Genomic DNA, 17,369 nt, shown 5'->3' with positions numbered 1-17,369 from the left:
GGCACCAGCCTGCTTTTCTGCTCTTTTGCCAGCTTCTTATGGAATTGTCATTTCAAACATGTTAAGCTTCATAATCAGTGTAGGCAATAGCACAAACAGATCTGGGACCAGGCTAAAGAATAGCAGCTTCTGCCACTAGCATTATAACTGGTTATAACCATCAAGCTATTAGCCCTGACATAACCCTGGCTTGGGGATGCCATTCCTGAAAGTCAAAACTATTACTTAAAGTCCAAAGTAGACAACCACATGGATGGAAGCAGTGAACCCATTTAAGGCATTCAAATGTAAAGAGGTTCAACTCCCTGGGTCTGTGGTTGGTTTGGGATTCAACTACTATTGCTCAGAAAAACCTGAGGGGAAAGTCTTTCAACCTTACTTAGACAAATAACTTCTTCTCATTGTAAATATATAACGGTAGAGTTGGGCGCCCATTCATTTACATATGTTATTATAATAAAAATAATTACACTTGCCAATTTAAAAATAGACAACATTCTTATAAGGAAAGGGGAGCTAGTCAGGGAAGGCTTGACAGTGAAACATTTCTCTCTCAATCCATTGGAAAATGGTAGAACTTGATACAAAAGGAAATTTGATTTGACACCCTGATTGGTCCATACTATTGATAAATTGATGTAAATAATAGCAGAAGGTAACGTGGTATCCACTCTGTCGACAGCTATAGAATAGCAATAGGAAACGGTTGAGGAACGCAGTTCCGCCTTTTAGCGCTACACATTCTAGAATGTTCTAGAATGTTCTAGAATGTCGGCTTGGCGTACCACACTGAGGGACACCGGAGTTGGATGAGTTCTGGAGTAGCAGCCCGATTTCAGTTATTCAGACATCTGAGTTAAGGAGAACAGTCCGGTCTTCATGGACCCTGCTGCCTTGTAGCCTTCTGGTCAGGGGCGGTAGGAAGCCAACTGGGCTGTGTTCTGTCCCACATCTCACCTGATCCAGTTGGTTCCGTAGCTGGGCCCAGATCTGACACTGCATCTCTTCTTTACGATCATGTTTATGTAGGCTTTCATGATCTTAGTGATCTCTCCAACCTGAAACACCCCAGATGAGAGTTTTAACAGCAGGGAAAACAAACAAATGAACGATGCACACTGAACAGATACTTGTTTAAACAGCCAAGGCTTTGTTGGTTGACGTTCTGAAAGGCTTACCTGGGGTCCAGTCTGTTTGTGCTGTAATGTCAATTCTCTGTCACTCATTGTCATGCCAAACATGTCTGTTGACACTAATGGAGCTGGCATGAGCATAAACAGGCCTGGAACCAGGCTACTGGTCATTTATAATCTGGTGTTATAAACAGACCTGGGACCAGGCTACTACTGGTCATTTATAATCTGGTGTTATAAACAGACCTGGGACCAGGCTACTACTGGTCATTTATAATCTGGTGTTATAAACAGACCTGGGACCAGGCTACTACTGGTCATTTATAATCTGGTGTTATAAACAGACCTGGGACCAGGCTACTACTGGTCATTTATAATCTGGTGTTATAAACAGACCTGGGACCAGGCTACTACTGGTCATTTATAATCTGGTGTTATAAACAGACCTGGGACCAGGCTACTACTGGTCATTTATAATCTGGTGTTATAAACAGACCTGGGATAAACAGACCAGGCTACTACTGGTCAGGCTACTACTGGTCATTTATAATCTGGTGTTATAAACAGACCTGGGACCAGGCTACTACTGGTCATTTCTAATGTTGTATTTATGGTATAATACTGTACCAGAGGTGTCATTTATAATCAAAAAGACATCTCTCATTTATAATCTGTCAGACCTCCACTGTGATCTTATAGGTAGTGGCCTGTGGAGCGCCAGAAGAAGATGATGTGTCATTTATAATCTGTGTTATAAACAGACCTGGGAAGGCGGTCTCCAGAGGTTTGGGTTCTCCTCTCTTGTGTTATAAACAGACCGGGACCACGTTCTCTGCACTCACACTCAGCCACAGGTCATGAGGAAAGCCTCCTTCTTTACACTGAGGAGACAGATAAACAGACCTGAGAGGTCATTTATAATCTGGTGTTATAAACAGACCTGGGACCAGGAGACATAAACAGACAGGTCAGATACCAAGTATGATCAAATACATTTTAAAAGCCCGGGACGATGGGGTTAAACCAGCAACCTTTATTTCCTTCCCTTCCCCTGCATACTACGGTTACCTTCCCTTCCCCTGGGACCAGGCTACTACTGGTTTTATAATCCTTCCCATTCCCCTGCCAGGCTACTACTGGTCATTTATAATCCTTCCCTTCCCCGCATACTGGTCATTTATAATCTGGTGTTATAAACGTTACCTTCCCTTCCCTGGGACCAGCATTGGTCACGTTACCTTCCCTTCTCCCTGGGACCAGTACTACCTTCCCCTCCCTACTACTGGTCATTTATAATCTGGTTTATAAACAGACTTCCCATTTATAATCCCCCTGGGACCAGCTGGTGTTATTAACAGACCTGGGACCAGGCTACTACTGGTCATTTATAATCTGGTGTTATAAACAGAACTGGGACCAGGCTACTACTGGTCATTTATAATCTGGTGTTATAAACAGACCTGGGACCAGACTCCCTTCTCCGGCTACGTCATTTATAATCTGTTATAAACCTTCCCTTTATAATCTCCCTGGGACCAGGCTACTACTGTTACCTTCCCTTCTCCCTGGGACGACTTACCTTCCCCTCCCCTACTGGTCATTTATAATCTGGTTTACCTTCCCTTCCCTGGGACCAGCGGTTACCTTCCTGGTCATTCCCCTGGGACCAGGCTACTACGTTACCTTCCCTTCTCAGACCTGGGACCAGACTACTACGTTTACCTTCCCATTCTCCAGACCTGGGACCAGACTACTACTGGTCATTTATAATCTGGTGTTATAAACCCTTCCCTACTACTGGTCATTTATAATCTGGTTACCTTCCCATTCCCCTGGGACCAGGCTTACGGTCATTTATAATCTGGTGTTATAAACAGACCTGGGACCAGACTACCCATTCTCCGGGACGGCTTACTGGTCATTTATAATCTGGTGTTATAAACTTCCCATTTATAATCTCCCTGGGACCAGGCTACCTTCCCCTTCCCTGGTGTTATAAACAGACCTTACCTTCCCTTCCCATCGTTACTGTTACCTTCCCTTCCTCGTAGACGACACGTTACGCCACAGGTTACCTTCCCTTCCAGACAGGTCAGATACGTTGATCAAATACATTTTCGCCCCGATGGGGAAACCAGCAACCTACCCCCTTCCCGCATTTTGCCCCGTTACCCCCCTTCGCCCCTGTTACGTTACCTTCCCTTCCCCGCGTTACGTTTCCTTCCCTTACTCGCGTTACCTTCCCTCCCGTTACCCCCCCCGCGTTTCGCCCCGTTACCCCCCCCCTTTCGCCCCGTTACCCCCCCCCCCCTTTCGCCCCCCTTCGCCCCTGTTACCTCCCCCCTTCGCCCCGTTACCTCCCCTTCGCCCCGTTACCTCCCCCGTTACCTCCCCTTCGTTACCTTTCCTTCTCTGAATCCACTGATTCGGTCACTCATCTGTTGAATGTTTTTGAATTTCCCCTGTATTCTTAAGTTCAGTTTTCTGTCTGTTACAACGGCAAGGTGACACATTTTCTTTTCATTACAAAGAAAGCCAACCAAGTCTGTGATTATTTCTACATCCATTGTGAATGACAACAGTTCCTCTCTCAGTGTGTAAAATAAACACTCCCCTCAAGCTCTTGGTGTATCAATATGTCCATATGGCAGAGGAAGCCACATTTACAACTAGCGTGCAGAGGCTTGACCACCGTGCCGCCATAGATGGAGCCCCATCTGTGCAAAAGCCCACGGATCGTGGCTTTCAGGAAAAAGCAGGAGCACGCCCCTATCCACATCGATGAGACCGCACATATGAGAGCATCCTGTTGGGCTACATCACCACCTGGTACGGCAACTGCACCGCCCGCAGCCGCAGGGCTCTGCAGCTTGATGGCCACCCCCTGGACAGGACGCTAGTCTGTGTTGTCATGTAGTTACCTCTACGTCGAACAGTGTGGACCCATATCCAGGCCACTCCTTGATGATGTTCATGTATTTGAGCATGGCAGTGTGCTGGTCCAGTCCCTGAAGTCTGGACCACTTCTCTACGATGGAGGTTCTGGTGGCTGAAGTCTCCTCCTTCACCCACATCTCCAGCATCTGAACAAGAACAATACTTTATTAGTACCTTCCTCAACCGCTAGGCTACCTGTTCCTCCTCTAACCGCTAGGCTACCTGTTCCTCCTCTAACCGCTAGGCTACCTGTTCCTCCTCTAACCGCTAGGCTACCTGTTCCTCCTCTAACCGCTAGGCTACCTGTTCCTCCTCTAACCGCTAGGCTACCTGTTCCTCCTCTAACCGCTAGGCTACCTGTTCCTGGCCTAACCGCTAGGCTACCTGTTCCTCCTCTAACCGCTAGGCTACCTGTTCCTCCTCTAACCGCTAGGCTACCTGTTCCTCCCTAACCGCTAGGCTACCTGTTCCTCCTCTAACCGCTAGGCTACCTGTTCCTCCTCTAACCGCTAGGCTACCTGTTCCTCCTCTAACCGCTAGGCTACCTGTTCCTCCTCTAACCGCTAGGCTACCTGTTCCTCCTCTAACCGCTAGGCTACCTGTTCCTCCTCTAACCGCTAGGCTACCTGTTCCTCCTCTAACCGCTAGGCTACCTGTTCCTCCTCTAACCGCTAGGCTACCTGTTCCTCCTCTAACCGCTAGGCTCCCTGTTCCTCCTCTAACCGCTAGGCTACCTGTTCCTCCTCTAACCGCTAGGCTCCCTGTTCCTCCTCTAACCGCTAGGCTACCTGTTCCTCCTCTAACCGCTCCTCTAACCGCTACCTGTTCCTCCTCTAACCGCTAGGCTACCTGTTCCTCCTCTAACCGCTAGGCTACCTGTTCCTCCCTAACCGCTAGGCTACCTGTTCCTCCTCTAACCGCTAGGCTACCTGTTCCTCCTCTAACCGCTAGGCTACCTGTTCCTCCTCTAACCGCTAGGCTACCTGTTCCTCCTCTAACCGCTAGGCTACCTGTTCCTCCTCTAACCGCTAGGCTACCTGTTCCTCCTCTAACCGCTAGGCTACCTGTTCCTCCTCTAACCGCTAGGCTACCTGTTCCTCCTCTAACCGCTAGGCTACCTGTTCCTCCTCTAACCGCTAGGCTACCTGTTCCTCCTCTAACCGCTAGGCTACCTGTTCCTCCTCTAACCGCTAGGCTACCTGTTCCTCCTCCATCTTCTGTTTCTTCATGGAGCCCGTCTTCAGCCCGCTGCGGCGCAGTGTCCCGTCCAGGAAGCTGGTCCGCCTCCGCTCAAGGGTTTGGCCCACAGGCCCCGCCGCGCCCACCTATACAAAATAATCCCACTTTGTTAGTCCAACAATATAAAACAACCCCACATTGCTAGTCCATCTATACAATACAAACGTAAATTTGTGTAAATTTGAATAGTGTAATTTACTTAAATTCAGTGGGATTTGTCTCCAGCAAAGACAAGATACATATGCATACATCAGAGATACATACAGCGCATTCAGAAAGTATTCAGACCCCTTTACTTTTTCCACACTGTGTTACGTTACAGCCTTATTCTAAAATGCATTAAATTAAGTGTTTTCCTCATCAATCTACACAATACCCCATAATGACATCATAATACCCCATAATGACATCATAATACCCCATAATGACATCATAATACCCCATAATGACAAAGCGAAAACAGGTTTAGACATTTTGTCACATTAATTAAAAATTAAAAACTGAAATACCTTATTCACACTTTCCGAATGCACTGTAAACCTGAGGGCTTATGACAAATATATAAGTACCTTAGTGAAGTGCAGGATGCGTGCGCGGAGCCTGCCTACAGGGTAGACTGTGTCCAGAGACCAGCTGACCCGGGCCTTGTCTCCGTGGAGGAACTGGAGCCTCAGAGCGGCCAGGTGCTGCAGGGTGTCTTCTGGGGCTGGGAGGTGACCACTGGTCAGAGACTCATGAGCCTGGAGGAGACATGCATTTATATTTTATATATATATAACCTTTATTTAACCAGGTATTTATATATATATAACCCTTTTATTTAACCAGGTATTTATATATTATTTATATATCCCTAACCCTTTATTTAACCAGGTATTTATATATTATATATATAACCCTTTATTTAACCAGGTAGGCCAGTTGAGAACAAGTTCTCATTTACAACTGTGACCTGGCCAAGATAAAGCAAAGCGGTGCGACACAAACAACAACACAGAGTTACACGTAAACAAATGTACAGTCAATAACACAATAGAAAAGTCCATATCCAGTGTGTGTAAATGAAGTAAGATAAGAGAGGTCAGGCAATAAATATGCCAATAGTGGTGAATCATTACAATTGAGCAATTTACACTGGAGTGATAGATGAGCAGATGATGATGTGCAAGTAGAAATACTGGTGTACAAAAGAGCAGAAAAACAAAAACGAATATGGGGATGAGGTAGGTAGTTGGTTGGATGGGCTATTTACAGATGGACTGTGTACAGCTGCAGTGATCGGTCATCTCATCTGACAGCTGACGCTTAAAGTTAGTGAGGGAGATATCAGTCTCCAACTTCAGTGATTTTTGCAATTCCTTCCAGTCATGGGCAGCAGAGAACTGGAAGGAAAACCAGCCAAAAGAGGTGCTGGCTTTGGGGATGACCAGTGAAATATACCTGCTGGAGCGCGTGCTACGGGTGGGTGTTGTTATCGTGATCAGTGAGCTGAGTTGAGTTGAGTTAAGGTGGAGCTTTACCTAGCAAAGACTTATAGATGACCTGGAGCCAGTGGGTTTGGCGACGAATATGGAGCAAGGACCAGCCAACGAGAGCATACAGGTCACAGTGGTGGGTAGTATATGGGGTGTCAAGGATCGGTAGTCAAGGATCGGTAGGATAGTCAGTTTTACGAGGGTATGTTTAGCAGCATGAGCGAATGAAGCTTTGTTGCGAAATAGGAAGCTAGATTTTATTTTGGATTCGAGATGCTTAATATGAGTCTGGAAGGAGAGTTTACAATCAAACCAGACACCTTGTTATTTGTAGTTGTCCACGTATTCTAAGTCAGAACCGTCCAGGGTAGTGATGCTGGACGGGCGAGCAGGTGCGGGCAGTGATCGGTTGAAGAGCATGCATTTAGTTTTACTTGCATTTAAGATCAGTTGGAGGCCACGGAAGGAGAGTTGTATGGTGTTGAAGCTAGTCTGGAGGTTAGTTAACACAGTGACATGACATTAACATTTAGGTTTACATTACATTAAATGACATCATATTTAATTTACATAGCATTATATTTATGTTTACATTAAATGACAAATCTCATGTTCATGTTTACATTAACATTATATTTATGTTTACATACCATTACATTAAATGACATTAACTTCTTTGGGACTGAGGGACAGTATTGAGTAGCTTGGATGAATAAGGTGCCCAGAGTAAACTGCCTGCTACTCGGGCCAAAAAGCTAGAATATGCATATAATTAGTGGATTTGGATAGAAAACCCTCTGAAGTTTCTAAAACTGTTTGAATGATGTCTGTGAGTATAACAGAACTCACATGGCAGGTGAAAACCTGAGAAAAAAATCAAATCCGGAAGTGGGAAATCTGAGGTTTGTCTGTTTTCAAGTCTTTGCCTATCCAATACACAGTGTCTATGGGGTCATATTGCACTTCCTAAGGCTTCCACTTGATGTCAACAGTCTTTATAACCTTGTTTTAGGCTTCTACTGTGAAGGGGGAGAGAATAAGAGCTGTTTCAATGAGGTGTCTGGCAGAATGCCATGAGCTCAGTCATGCGCACGCCCGTGAGAGCTAGCTGCGTTTCCTTTCATTTCTAAAGACAAAGGAATTGTCCGGTTGAAACATTGAAGATTTATGATAAAAACATCCTAAAGATTGATTATATACATCGTTTGACATGTTTCTACAAACTGCAATATAACTTTTTGGACTTTGGCAGGACCAAGTGCCCGCGCCTTGTGCATTTGGATCACTGGACTGAACGCGCGAACAAAAAGGAGATATTTGGACATAAATTATGGACTTTATCAAACAAAACTAACATTTATTGTGGAACTGGGATTCCTGTGAGTGCATTCTGATGAAGATCATCAAAGGTAAGTGAATATTTATAATGCTATTTCTGACTTCTGTTGACTCCACAACATGGCGGGTATCTGTATGGCTTGTTTTGGTCTCTGAGCGCTGTACTCAGATCATTGCATGGTGTGCTTTTTAGAAATCTGACACAGCGGTTGCATTAAGGAGAAGTATATCTTTAATTCCATGTATAACCCTTGTATTTCCGTCAACATTTATGTTGAGTATTTCTGTATTTCCGGATGTTTTGGAAGCAAAACATTACTGAACATAACGCTCCAATGTAAACTGAGATTTTTGGATATAAATATGAACTTTATCGACAAAACATACATGTATTGTGTTACATGAAGTCCTATGAGTGTCATCTGATGAAGATCATCAAAGGTTAGTGATTCTTTTTATCTCTATTTCTGTTTTTTGTGACTCCTCTCCTTGGCTGGAAAAATGGCTGTGCGTTTCTGTGACTAGGCGCTGACCTAACATAATCGCATGGTATGCTTTCGTCGTAAAGCCTTTTGAAATCGGACATTGTGGTGGGATTAACAACAAGTGTATCTTTAAAATGGTGTAAAATACTTGTATGCTTGAGGAATGTTAATTATGAGATTTCTGATGTTTGAATTTGGCGCCCTGCACTTTCACTGGCTGTTGTCAACTCGATCCTCGATCCCGTTAACGGGATTTGAGCCAAAACATTAACATCCTATTTAAGTTTACATAACATTAGATTAAATGACAGCATTATATTTATGTTTACATTAACATTAAATGACACGAACATTATATTTACATTACATTAAATGACAAACATATTGATAGGTGAGAATTGTCTGTTAATTGAATGATTAGAATATTCTGCCCTGAAACATATAATTGTATGGAAGTGATTATAATGTATGAAATCATAATCAATAAATGTGTAGTCCTAGTCAGAATTAGGGTAAAACAATATGTCTTTATGCTATTTTAAACACACAACCGCAGACCACGTGTAACCACGCCAGCCCTGGACATCCTCAGCCGCAGACCACGTGTAACCACGACAGCCCTGGACCTCCTCAACCGCAGACCACGTGTAACCACGCCAACCATCTTCAACCGCAGACCACGTGTAACCACGCCAGCCCAGGACCTCCTCAACCGCAGACCACGTGTAACCACGCCAACCCAGGACATCCTCAACCGCAGACCATGTGTAACCACGCCAACCCAGGACATCCTCAACCGCAGACCACGTGTAACCACGCCAACCCAGGACATCCTCAACCGCAGACCATGTGTAACCACGACAGCCCTGGACATCCTCAACCGCAGACCATGTGTAACCACGCCAGCCCAGGACCTCCTCAACCGCAGACCATGTGTAACCACGACAGCCCAGGACATCCTCAACCGCAGACCACGTGTAACCACGCCAACCCAGGACATCCTCAACCGCAGACCACGTGTAACCACGCCAGCCCAGGACATCCTCAACCGCAGACCACGTGTAACCACGCCAGCCCAGGACATCCTCAACCGCAGACCACGTGTAACCACGCCAACCCAGGACATCCTCAACCGCAGACCACGTGTAACCACGCCAGCCCAGGACATCCTCAACCGCAGACCACGTGTACATCCCTGGACATCCTCAACCGCAGACCACGTGTAACCACGCCAGCCCAGGACCTCCTCAACCGCAGACCACGTGTAACCACGCCAGCCCAGGACCTCCTCAACCGCAGACCACGTGTAACCACGCCAGCCCAGGACCTCCTCAACCGCAGACCACGTGTAACCACGCCAGCCCAGGACATCCTCAACCGCAGACCACGTGTAACCACGCCAGCCCAGGACATCCTCAACCGCAGACCATGTGTAACCACGCCAACCCAGGACATCCTCAACCGCAGACCACGTGTAACCACGCCAACCCAGGACATCCTCAGCAGACCACGTGTAACCACGCCAACCCAGGACATCCTCAACCGCAGACCACGTGTGCCAACCCAGGACATCCTCAACCGCAGACCATGTGTAACCAGCCCCTGGACATCCTCAACCAGCTTCTTCACCGGTCTTCTAAGACAAGCCACTGCTGATGAAACTGAAAACCTCACTACTATACCAACTATCCCTACACCCATTAAAACCTCACTACTATACCAACTAACCCTGTACCCATTAAAACCTCACTCCTATACCAACTAACCCAACACCCATTAAAACCTCACCACTATAAAAACTAACCCAACACCCATTAAAAGCTCACCACAATTGACATTTCATTCAGCAGCTGCTCTTATCCAGAGCGACTTAAGAGTAATGAGTACATATATTTTCTTTCTGGTCGCCAGTGGGAATTGAACCCACAACCCTGGCATTGCAGGCACCATGCTCTACCAACTGAGCTACACAGAATCAACCTCCACCTGCCACTCTCTCACCGGACAGCTCTCCAGCACCATGGGAACCCCTACAGTTAACTCACTACTCTTTCCACCCATACTACATATTAGGTGTGGCTACTGAGAAGAGGGCGGCTCCTAAAATTGTCTGGAATGGAGTGAACTGCACTGCATTCCAGCCATTATACAGTTATGACTACATGGAACTCTATTCCACATCAGGTAACTGATGTAGGTAGTCAAATGAGATTAAAAAACCCAGGTAAAAACACACCTTATGGAACAACGGGGACTGTGAAGAGACACACACACACACAAAGGTACAGACACATGCATACGCAGGCATTGTGATATTGTTGTATGGTGGAATTAAACATTATGTATTGTAGATATGTAGTCGTGTAATAATGTTATATGTGGTATTGTTTTATATTTTGTTATACATGTAATGTAAGTGTTTTAATATGTTTGGACCCCAGGAAGAGTAGCTGCTGCCTTGGCAGGATCTAATGGGGATCCATAATAAACCCCAGGAAGAGTAGCTGCTGCCTTGGCAGGAACTAATGGGGATCCATTATAAACCCCAGGAAGAGTAGCTGCTGCCTTGACAGGAACTAATGGGGATCCATAATAAACCCCAGGAAGAGTAGCTGCTGCCTTGGCAGGAACTAATGGGGATCCATAATAAACCCCAGGAATAGTAGCTGCTGCCTTGACAGGAACTAATGGTGATCCATAATAAACCCCAGGAAGAGTAGCTGCTGCCTTGGCAGGAACTAATGGTGATCCATAATAAATCCCAGGAAGAGTAGCTGCTGCCTTGGCAGGAACTAATGGTGATCCATAATAAACCCCAGGAAGAGTAGCTGCTGCCTTGGCAGGAACTAATGGGGATCCATATTAAACCCCAGGAAAAGAAGCTGCTGCCTTGACAGGAACTAATGGGATCCATAATAAACCCCAGGAAGAGTTGCTGCTGCCTTGACAGGAACTAATGGGGATCCATAATAAACCCCAGGAAGAGTAGCTGCCGTCCTCCCCTCAGCAGCCTCCACCTTCTGCACATTGCTTTGTCTCATGCCCTTCTGCTTCTCACGTCTAGAAATCTCCCTTTACCCACTGCTGCAATGTGACCATAAGCTTGGCACCTAAAACACCATAATGGGTTCGGGACAAAATTCCTCACTGGATAACTGACACATCCGAACTTGACTTTGTTGGGTAAAGACTCAGTGCCAAAGACTCCAGAGAGCAAAGCAAGTCAGTTCTTGTCCTTAAGAGCAAGAACTGCTCACTCTGGATGGAAAAAAACCGCACAAAAAACCCCCACCACAAGTCCACTTTAAGTTACTTTGACTCAACAATCTCTTCTCCACCCAACCTGACACCATATATGGATCAGCCAGAAGGATCTATTCTCTCTTAAAATCCCACTGGGCCAGAATCATCTTCGTCATCCTTTCCTTTCATTCCACTCTCCACACCTTGCAGTTCACAATCTGCTCCTCCATTTTTAAAACCTTCATCCTCTCGATTTTCAACTATTTCAAACTCCATGTCACTCTCATCAACTTCACGTTCTGAGCTACTAAAGTACTGTTTTCCATTTTTGTACTTTTGTACATTTCCCAGGGTTTTCCCTTGTTCCCTCGACCCTGCCGCCATTTTCTCGCAACAACTTTTGTCCCAGATTGTTTAAAAATATATATTTCTTGAACTTGTCCGCTTTCATCCTCATGTTTTCTTCTGAGTTACTGAAATACATTTACTTTAAAAAAAACTTGATGCCTATCAACCTCCTGTCCTCGTCCTCCATATTTGAACCCCCTGAGCGTCTCAGAATATGACAAGGAGTCGCCCCTTTAGTAAAGAAAAACAACATTGCAACACTGAATCTTGTATCTGAGTAAAGCATGTAGAAATCTCAACATTAAAGAGACAAAGGTCAGTGAATTGATACAGCTATTCTGGCTAAGGGTTTCTATGGGAACGGGGCGCTTGCTTAAGCCTTCCAAAAAAAAAAAGGGAAGAGAACAGAAAAATTGCAAGAAGATGGAAACTAAGAAGGTTTGCAACAAGTCAATGAATTGCAATTGAAAAGACTAAAGCACGACACTGTATACACTTTTCTACTCAGGTGCTTTCTAATAATGAAACAAAATGGAGGTGACTAACCTGTTCGAACATGAAAGCGAACTCCACCCCTTCCTTGGGCATGCTCTCTACATCCAGGAAACAGTAGAGTTTGAAGTAGAGCCTCCACTGTCCCTCCTCCTCCACCTCCTCACTGCCTGACAGCCTGGAAATCAATCAATGAATCAGTCAATCAACCAAACCAATCAGTCAATCAACCAAACCAATCAGTCAATCAACCAAAACAATCAGTCAATCTACCAAAACAATCAGTCAATCAACCAAACCAATCAACCATACCAATCAGTCAAACAATCACTCAATCAACCAAACCAATCAACCAAAACAATCAGTCAAACCAATTTCAGACCCTGGTTTTAGCAGAAATATAGTAATAATATCAAAGGGGTTTGTGGGTCATGTAGACTGGTCCCAGATCAGTTTGTGTTGTCTTGCTAACTTTTCCCACTTTTCTTAGTGTTCAACAAGCTTTCTCCACCCTTAACCTTGTTCTGAACACCTCCTAAACAAAGGTCATGTGGTTTGGTAAGAAGAATGTCCCTCTCCTTACAGGTGTGATTACTACCTCTGAGGGTTTAGAGCTTGAGGTAGTCACCTCATACAAGTACTTGGGAGTATAGCTAGATGGTACACTGCCCTTCTCTCAGCACATATCAAAGCTGCAGGCTAAGGTTAAATCTAGACTTGGTTTCCTCTATCGTAATCGCTCCTCTTTCACCTCAGCTGCCAAACTAACCCTGATTCAGATGACCTTCCTACCCATGCTAGATTACAAAGACGTAATTTATAGATCGGCAGGTAAAGGGGATCTCGAGCTGCTCGATGTTCTTTACCATTCGGCCATCAGATTTGCCACCAATGCTCCATATAGGACACATCACTGCACTCTATACTACTCCCTGTCTGAGATATCTACTGCAGCCCTCATCCTTCACATACAACACCCGTTCTGCCAGTCACATTCTGTTCAAGGTCCCCAAAGCACAAACATCCCTGGGTCGCTCCTCTTTTCAGTTCACTGCAGATAGCGACTGGAACGAGCTGCAACAAACACTCAAACTGGACAGTTTCATCTCCATCTCTTCATTCAAAGACTCCATCAGGGACACTCATACTGACAGTTGTGGCTGCTTTGCGTGATGTATTGTTGTCTCTACCTTCTTGCCCTTTGTGCTGTTGTCTGGGCCCAATAATGTTTGTAACATGTTTTGTGTTGCTACCATGTTGTGTTGCTGCCATGTTGTTGCCATGTTGTGTTGCTGCCATGTTGTTGTCATGTTGTGTTGCTGCCATGTTGTGTTGCTGCCATGTTGTTGTCATGTTGTGTTGCTGCCATGTTGTTGTCATGTTGTGTTGCTGCCATGTTGTTGTCATGTTGTGTTACTGCCATGTTGTTGTCATGTTGTGTTGCTGCCTTGCTATGTTGTTGTCTTTAGGTCTCTCTTATGTCATGTTGTGTTGCTGCCATGTTGTTGTCATGTTGCTGCCATGTGTTGCTGCCATGTTGTTGTCATGTTGTGTTGCTGCCATGTTGTCATGTTGTGTTGTGTTGCTGCCATGTGTTGCTGCCATGTTGTTGTGTTGTGCTGCTGCCATGTTGTGTTGCTACCATGCTGCTGCCATGTTGTGTTGCTGCCATGTTGTTGTCATGTTGTGCTGCTACCATGTTGTTGTCATGTTGTGCTGCTGCCATGTTGTTGCATGTTGTGCTGCTGCCATGTTGTTGCCATGTTGTGTTTCTGCCTTGCTATGTTGTTGTCTTCAGGTCTCTCTTTATGTCATGTTGTCTCTTGTCGGGATGTGTGTTTTGTCCTCAACTTTAAATGCCAGCCCCAGTCCCCGTTTGCCTATTGGCAAAATCATTGTAATTAAGTTTGTTCTTAACTGACTTGCCTAGTTAAATAAAGGTTAAATAAAAAATAAATCAAACTATCAATGGCCATAGGGATCGACAAGCCAGCACAAACAGATCAGAGACCAGGCTATTCTCTGTGCATCTTCTCTCTCCAGCTGAACTCTCACCTCTCAAACTTGGCGAGTGTCAGCCACGATGACTCTGCTCTCCACAGCCCGGTCCGTAGTGTTGTTGTGTTCAAACAGGGAAAACATGTTTCTACTGTCCTCCATGGCCAGGCCTCGGATCAACTTCTCCACCACCTGGGGAAAGGCAGGACAGAGGGACATTAACACAGGCTGGAGAACATGGATGTACCAATGCAGGATTGCCCCAGACAGAAATGACTGTCTTTACAGCTGCTACTCTGTGGAAAACAGATGAATAATTGTTTTACCTCTCCAGGGGTGAGTTGATGTAAAGCCTGAGACTGTTGAGATGTCATAGATCCTCATATGTAGAGGACACCCCATTATAGATCATCATATGTAGAGGACACCCCATTAGATCATCATATGTTGAGGGGTGTAGATCATCATATGTAGAGGGATATAGATCATCATATGTAGAGGACACCCCATAGAGGGATATAGATCATCATATGTAGAGGACACCCCATAGAGGGACATAGATCATCATATGTAGAGGACACCCCATAGAGGGATACAGATCATCATATGTAGAGGACACCCCATAGAGGGACATAGAGCATCATATGTAGAGGACACCCCATAGAGGGATATAGATCATCATATGTAGAGGACACCCCATAGAGGGATACAGATCATCATATGTAGAGGACACCCCATAGAGGGACATAGATCATCATATGTAGAGGACACCCCATAGAGGGATATAGATCATCATATGTAGAGGGATATAGATCATCATATGTAGAGGACACCCCATAGAGGGATATAGATGTTATGTAGAGGACACCCCATAGAGGGACATAGATCATCATATGTAGTATAGATCATCATATGTAGAGGACACCCCATAGAGGGACATAGAGCATCATATGTATGGACACCCCATAGAGGGACATAGATCATCATATGTAGAGGACACCCCATAGAGGGACATAGAGCATCATATGTAGAGGACACCCCATAGGGACATAGATCATCATATGTAGAGGGATATAGATCATCATATGTAGGGACACCCCATAGAGGGACATAGAGCATCATATGTAGAGGACACCCCATAGAGGGACATAGATCATCATATGTAGAGGACACCCCATAGAGGGACATAGATCATCATATGTAGAGGGATATAGATCATCATATGTAGAGGACACCCCATAGAGGGACATAGAGCATCATATGTAGAGGACACCCCATAGAGGGACATAGATCATCATATGTAGAGGACACCCCATATACAGATCATCATATGTAGAGGACACCCCATAGAGGGATACAGATCATCATATGTATGGACACCCCATAGAGGGATACAGATCATCATATGTATAAGACACCCCATAGAGGGATACAGATCATCATATGTTAGAGGGATATAGATCATCATATGTAGAGGACACCCCATAGAGGGACACAGATCATCATATGTAGAGGACACCCCATGAGGGATATAGATCATCATATGTAGAGGACACCCCATAGAGGGACATAGAGCATCATATGTAGAGGACACCCCATAGAGGGACATAGATCATCATATGTAGAGGACACCCCATAGAGGGACATAGATCATCATATGTAGAGGACACCCCATAGAGGGACATAGATCATCATATGTAGAGGACACCCCATAGAGGGATACAGATCATCATATGTAGAGGACACCCCATAGAGGGACATAGATCATCATATGTAGAGAGACACCCCATAGAGGGATATAGAGCATCATATGTAGAGGACACCCCATCATAGAGCATCATATGTAGAGGACACCCCATAGAGGGACATAGATCATCATATGTAGAGGACACCCCATAGAGGGATATAGATCATCGTATGTAGAGGACACCCCATAGAGGGATATAGATCATCGTATGTTAGAGGGACATAGATCATCGTATGTAGAGGACACCCCATGAGGGACATAGATCATCATATGTAGAGGGATATAGATCATCATATGTAGAGGACACCCCATAGAGGGACATAGAGCATCATATGTAGAGGACACCCCATAGAGGGACACAGATCATCATATGTAGAGGACACCCCATAGAGGGATATAGATCATCATATGTAGAGGACACCCCATAGAGGGACATAGATCATCATATGTAGAGGACACCCCATAGAGGGACATAGAGCATCATATGTAGAGGACACCCCATAGAGGGATATAGATCATCATATGTAGAGGACACCCCATAGAGGGATACAGATCATCATATGTAGAGGACACCCCATGAGGGATATAGATCATCATATGTAGGGACACCCCATAGAGGGACATAGATCATCGTATGTAGAGGACACCCCATAGAGGGACATAGATCATCATATGTAGAGGACACCCCATAGAGGGACATAGATCATCATATGTAGAGGACACCCCATAGAGGGACATAGATCATCATATGTAGAGGACACCCCATAGAGGGATACAGATCATCATATGTAGAGGACACCCCATAGAGGGATATAGATCATCATATGTAGAGGACACCCCATAGAGGGATACAGATCATCATATGTAGAGGACACCCCATAGAGGGATATAGATCATCATATGTAGAGGACACCCCATAGAGGGACATAGATCA

At 45.1% G+C, this 17,369-nt stretch overlaps 1 pseudogene; it reads right to left on the bottom strand.

Moving 5' to 3' along the window:
• Nucleotides 1-557: 557 nt before the first annotated feature.
• LOC135531974 (unconventional myosin-X-like) overlaps nucleotides 558-17,369 on the bottom strand; it is a 38,991-nt pseudogene continuing 22,179 nt past the window's right edge.

The sequence above is a fragment of the Oncorhynchus masou genome, unplaced genomic scaffold, assembly GCF_036934945.1.
Source record: "Oncorhynchus masou masou isolate Uvic2021 unplaced genomic scaffold, UVic_Omas_1.1 unplaced_scaffold_1688, whole genome shotgun sequence".
Lineage (NCBI taxonomy): Eukaryota > Metazoa > Chordata > Actinopteri > Salmoniformes > Salmonidae > Oncorhynchus > Oncorhynchus masou.
This window is presented reverse-complemented; position numbering and strand designations above follow the sequence as displayed.